Below are 6,793 nucleotides of genomic sequence, written 5' to 3' on the forward strand. Positions count from 1 at the left end.
TGAGTCGACGGCTGCCGCAGGAGGACGCCGCGGACGTACGCGCGAAAGTGCGTTGCCCCGCGGACGGGGAGCGCCTCGACGTCGAGTGGAGCTTCTTCGAGCCAAGCGCAGTCGTCAGCGACGAACACGAACGCGCCGAAATGGATCTCGCGGCCCTCGGCCAATCCTCCGCCTGAAACCATGCTGTTGGGGATCGAAAAAATCGCAACTTCTCCAACAAGTTGCTAAGACACCTGCCCCACGGTGGGCGCCAACTGTCGTGGTTCTAAGTCTGACAGTAGAATGGGGGGTAGGGATATAGAGGCAAGATCTTAGCTATGGAGAAGTTGTACGCAAGAGTTTTACGAGTTCAGGCCCTTCTCGGAGGAAGTAACAGCCCTACGTCTCGGAGCCCGGAGGCGGTCGACTGGATTATATGCGTGTGTGTGTTACAGGGGGTGCGAACCCTTGTCTCAGAGGAGGGGGGTGGCTTATATAGAGTGCGCCAGGACCCCAGCTCCCCTCCGTTACACAGGATTCAATGTACATAAAGTGAGAGCGTTACAGGTAACGTCAATAATAAAGTGATATAAATGATCATTAAGTCTATGAGTAAACGTTCGACCGTTGCTGCGCAGAGTGGCTTTAGGTCTTTTGCATGTCGAGTGGTTGAGTGGTCGAGTGACCTAAATAAGGAGAGATCTCCGAGTGAATGGTAGGTCGAGTGGATTGCACTCGACACCTTTGTTGAGCCCTCTCTATTTGCTCTTGAACTTTTTTGCTTCTAGGACAAGGACCTTAGGTAGTACGTATAGGTCAGGCCTATCGCCCTACCCTAGGTCTATGTCCTCATCAGTCAGCGCTAGAACACCATCCCCACACCAGCCTTCTCCGTCCGCCACCCCATCCATCGCCGCCGTCCTCCACCCCATCCATCGCCACCGTCCTCCACCATGTCGGAGCGCCTACCAAGGCCGCGTCGTCCACTACTAGAGATGGACGTTTCTCATCCACGGCGATGGACCAAGAGCCTTGCATCGCGTCCTCTCGCTTCATTGGCGTCGTCGTCCTCTTTGCCGGTGCCGCTCACACGACCTTCTCTTCCAGCGCAACGGGACTTATCCCCCGATGCACCCATTTATCGTCACAGATCTGCTTCAACACCACCGACAGCCATCGCACCCCCGATGCCTACACGACGCCGTAATAGAGGTGGTACTTCATATCTCCTCAACTTTTTGATCTCAACCAGAAAATAGATCGTAACTTGGTTACTCTACTTTCTTTTCAGATCTTAGAATTTCGTTCTTAGTTCGAAGCAAACAATGGATGCTAAATATCATTTCTCCGGTTTGCAGCTTTAAATCTGCCATGGCACAGTCATAATACGGTTTAATTGATCATGCTTAGGGTTTAATTGATCATGTTGGTTCCGTGGTGGTTTCTTTAATAGAAATCGGAAGGGGAAACCCTGTTTTGCTCAAAAAATGCTTAGGGTTTCCCCCTTTTATGATCATTATACGATTAGAATGCGTGCTTCGTGTCATAATAGCACTGCTCCACCCATCAAGCTAAACAAGCTTAGCTGTTCAAATACGAATCTGATATTATTAAAACAGAGTCGTTTAATTAGTAAGCTAAATGTTCCTAATTTAGTTTCGAAAATGCATGTTCGCCGCTCGGGTGTGTATCTCTACAGGGTGCCCACGGTGGGCCGGCCCACCCTGGGATTTTGGGTCGTCCCAGGCCCCGATTCCCCTCTGTTCTGCTGCGCGCTTCCGATCCCTACTCGCCCCCAGCCGCCTGCCTCGCCGGCGACTTGCCGTCCCCGGACGACATGACTCTAGGAGGAGACGCCAGACTAGCAGGAGGTCAGGAGCCGCTCGCCCAACAGCGTCACCGCTGCCTGGGCGTGCCACCGTGCCTACCTTCCCAGTCTGTTAAGGGCTCAGGCGTGCAGCACCCACTAAGCCAGCCCGATTTATCCTGAGATACGTCCTCAACACTTAGCTCTTCAGCATCCACTCCTCACCATCCATTTTCTAATTGACTCATTACTCATTAGGCAGGAGTGTCATTAGGGTTTGTTGTGTGCTGAGTGCTACCTACACTTAATGGTTCAGATGTATTTCAGTAATCTTTAGTGTCGGCGTTCTGGGAACGGGGGTCCCCAGACTTGCATGCCTGCGGCCCACGGCGTGGCTAAGTTAGCAGGCCATACGGCCCATCTTCATCAACAAAGCAATCAAGACCTTCGCGAGGGGCCAAGCCTCGCGAGGCGGACAACACAAGACCTCCTCAGGAGCGGCCACCCCAGGCGGGCTCACGAGGAGCGGAGATATCAAGGCAGGGCAAACCTCACGAGGCTTTCGTGACGTGAGCCATGACGATCGACACCAGGCAGGCGCCAGGCAGGCGCCAGCGCGCACAACGTCCTTGCTTCCTCTTTGGTGCTAAGGAGACGGGCGTAGGCGCGGAGTACCGAGGCATCTTGCAAAGGTTTCCATATCAGTGAAACGAGACCAAGACCAGCGGGACGGCTAGGCAGAGGTCACCATGGAGCCCAAGGCGGCGTCATCACCAGAGCCTTTTGTAGGCGAAGACCACATTTGTCAGGATAGCTTGTACTAGCTGTCCCCTTTCAAATTTGCCCGCCGTTGTTGGCTCCCTTCCCGCTCTATATTTGGGAAGAGGACCAGGGCCCCTATAAATAGGTCTAGCCACCGTAGTAGTAGGCAGCTCATCTTGGACTGGATCCATTCCATCCTCACATGCACAAGTTTGCAGAGCACAAGAACACCTCAACCTCAAGAGGCTGTTCTTCCCCTTGTACTATTCATCATCAGCCCAAGAGGCAATCCACCACCACACACTGGAGTAGGGTATTACACCACAACGGTGGCCCGAACCATTATAAATCTCGTGTCTTTCTGTGTTGTGAGTTCGCCGAGTTCGTCCGCATGATCTTAGCGAGCTAGGGCGTAGATCGGCAGGAGGGAAAGACTTCGCGCGCACCCCAGAGTTCGAACATTAAGGGTTTTGCCGGAACCCATGATCCGACATTTAGTACCTGTAAAGTTCACAGGGTTTCAAAATTGCGGCCCTAGGAACAGACACTAGTCATTTTGGATTGTTGGTCGTAGTGACGTTGACCCAGATTACTACTGCAGGCCAGGTTTGTTGACAATTTTACTTGTCTTTCTTACTCATTCGATATGATACCCAATTATTCACCTCGATTAGTTGCAAACAGTAAGTGCTAGACAAACTTCTTGATTCAGATTTTGGACGGTCTCTTACTGCAGTTACAATTCTGCATACTTGTCCTAGTGAGCTCACAAGTAAATGATTGATTCACTACATCTATGCTTGCCTTGTCATATTTGTTGTCAATATTCTTTTATGGTGGACCACCCTGTTTCAAAATACTGGAACCGTAGACATGAGTGAATAGTATTTCTCTGTGTGATCTCTTCCATCATGTGTGGGCAACGAACACTGCATTGTATAGAAAGAAAGTGTCATTTCCAGCTTTTAATAGGCTATGATCTTTTACATGGAATACAATCTGCCTACTTGCTTTGTGTCACACTACCAACACTCCACCCTTGAAGCTAAACATTATGTCACTCATAATTCCTTGGTTTATTTGTTCAAATACGAATTTGATATGATTCTAATGTTCCTGCTTCAGTTTTGAAATGTGTGTCTGCCTGTTATAGAGACATAAGGGGTTTGTATTTCTGTGTGTGGTCTTGTCAGCATGGTTGGGGGGTGAAGTTTGCATATGCAGGGGTTTATAGGGAGACACTCTTCGAGTTGAATCCGCAATGCATTCCACAGATAATCTGACTACTTTTTATGTTTTCATGAATCTCAGATTCTGAACAACATCATAATGATTATGAGCTTACGCGCATGAAAAGAATACAGCAGAACAATGCCATGGCTGTCAAACTTGGCATTAAGGGACTGAAATCAAGTCTGGATGCAATGCAATGCAAATGCTCTCCACCTACAGATTCATGCTCAGAATATGATCCTAACAGTGATTCTGAGCTAGAGGGAGACCTAAGTCAATGTAGCTCCCTAGTGGAGGAGTCAGAGGCAGATGCCCTATCTTATTCATCCATCAAGGTGCATGCTCTAACTTTCCACGGTTATATTGGTCGCACATATCTTGCAACTGATGCTTTGCATTGCTTCTACTTTGTTGCACTGCCATTAGCTTAGTTTACACATCGTGTATGTGAATACGCCCCGCCTATCCATTTTCAGTACATATTCCATCTGTCATCATACCATATTTATCCATTCAAATGCTATTCTTGTGTATCAGGCGTTCAAAAGGAAGAGGGCGATTGCTAATCATGGAGGAGCACAAGCAAAGTATTTGGAAAAGGTAGTGACACCTCATAAATCAAATAGCCCATTAGGTATAGTTGCAATATCACCTGACCCACAAAACACCCCAACTCTAGCAGACTCTAGCCCTACTACACTGGTCATTTCTGCCCCAACTTAGCAGACCCCAACTGCAGCAAACAGTATGATGATGCCAGTTGACATAGCACCAGCTCTACGATGCAAAACCCCCCATTCCAGCAAAGAGTACACCAAATCCAGTTGCCAAATCCCTTTTCGAACCAGAGAGAGCCCCAATTGCAGCAAATAGGACCCCTGTTCCATTTCTTCCCAGTTTAGAAGATGAAGCTTATATTGTTGTCAGGAACTTTGTGCCCATCTTTCCTTCATGGAAAGATTATACCGCAGACACAGAACAATTTCCAGTCTTCCTCCGCAACTTGCGCGTAAGTAATGTACTAATGTTATTCATGGTAATTACTGCATATGTTTCTGCTGACAGAAGACACAAGATTTCATTCTTTTAAATAGGCCAGGACCAAACTGGATTGTCAAGACGAGCAAGGGTTGGTTGCACTTTTCAAGCACTCGTTGATGAAGTATCATTCCTACCTGACGCAAGCGCACTTCGATGGCGAGCCTCTAAACAAAATTTCTGTAAAGTCTCCGGTGCTTCATTTATCCGACAGTGACTGGAATAATCTTGTTACACATTGGTCTTGTCTGTAGCATAAGGTACTGTCTATGATATCACATCACAATGTGAACTACATTTCTGCATTTGCCTTAACGTCTCACTTGTACGAAAACTATTAGCAGAAGAACATTCATTCTCAAGGGACCACAGAATCTCACAACTATACTGCACACTGCATTGCTCTTGTGAGTACCTCTTGCCCTGTATGACCATACTTACTTTCATAGCTGTTTGATTATGTAGCATCACTTCACATGTTAGCCTCGTTATCGTCCATTTGGTGGACATTATAAGATATGTATGGACTCTTACATAAATTTAGAATCAACCCAATGCTTTTGAAGACGTTTAGCTCTGCAGTCCTCTTGTAAGGACTGAACGTCGTCTATCACTGTACTTACATTAACAGCTACTCCCTCCGTCCCGTAATATAAGAACGTTTTGTACAGTACACCAGTGTTCAAAACACTCTTGTATTATGGGAAGAGGGATTGGTTCATTGTGTAGCATTCTGCATCTTATCTCCCTCGCCCACCATTTACTAAAAAATATCAGGTCTATATTTAATCTTACCAAAAAGTTGAATACACAGACAATGCCAGTGCATAAGTGTAGCCCATTCACTACTGGAATCAGCTAATTTGCCATCTGCCAGCTCTTTGCCGTCTGCTAGCTGACGCCAAAGAAGCTATTTGCCATCAGCTACCTAAAAGCAGACGGCAAAGAAATGGCAGATGACAAAACAGGTCTTTGCCATCTGCGAGCTCTTTGCCGTCTGCTGGCAGACGGCAAAGAGAGAGGTGGCCCCCACCCCCCCGCCCGTTTGGAAAAAACTTCACTCCCCACCTCTTTGCCGTCTGCTAGCAGACGGCAAAGAGACAAAAAGGCGGACGGCAAAGATTGGTGGACGGCAAAGAGGAGAGTACCTAACGGCCCGTACCCCCCCCCCGCCCGTTACTCTCTGTTCTCTCCCTCTCTCTCCTCCCCGACGCGCCTCGCCACCACATCCCACCCCACCGCCGCCGCCGCCGCCCGCCGCCGCCCCGTCGCCCTGCCACCCGCCGCCCGGCGCCGCCCCGTCGCCCCCCACCCGCCGCTCGGCGCCGCCCCGTCGCCCTCGTCGCCCCCTCCGCCCCGTTGCCCCCCACCCCTCCGCCCCGTCGCCCCCACCCCTCCGCCCGGCCAGCGCCACCCCGTCGCCCCTCCATCGGCGAGCGCCACCCCGCCGCCCCTCCGTCGGCGAGTGCCCCACCCCTGCCGCAGGTGAGCCCCACCCCTCTTCTCCATTTTTTTCTGTTTTTTCTGTTTTTTACTTTAGTTTTAGATTTAGTTTAGTTTAGTTTTTTAGTTTTAGAATTTTTTTTTTCTGTTTTTTCTGTTTTTTAGTTTAGATTACTTTTAGTTTAGTTTTAGTTTTGTTTTAGGTTACTTAGTGCTAGGTTTAAGAAGAGGAAAAAGGAGAAGAAGAAGAAGAAGAAGAAGAAGAAGAAGAAGAGGAGGAGGAGGAGGAGGAGAAGAAAGAAGAAGAAGAAGAAGAAGAAGAAGAAGAAGAAGAAGAAGAAGAAGAAGAAGAAGAAGAAGAAGAAGAAAGAGGAGAGGAGGAGGAGGAGGAGGAGAAAGCTAGAGGAGAGGAGGAGAAGAAGAAGACCACCGACACCCCGACCCCGACCACCGACACCCCGACCCCGACCACCGACACCCCGACACCTGACACCCCGACCACCGACACCCCGACCTCAACGACCGACGCCC

Source organism: Aegilops tauschii, chromosome 4 (genome assembly GCF_002575655.3).
Source record: "Aegilops tauschii subsp. strangulata cultivar AL8/78 chromosome 4, Aet v6.0, whole genome shotgun sequence".
Taxonomy (NCBI): domain Eukaryota; kingdom Viridiplantae; phylum Streptophyta; class Magnoliopsida; order Poales; family Poaceae; genus Aegilops; species Aegilops tauschii.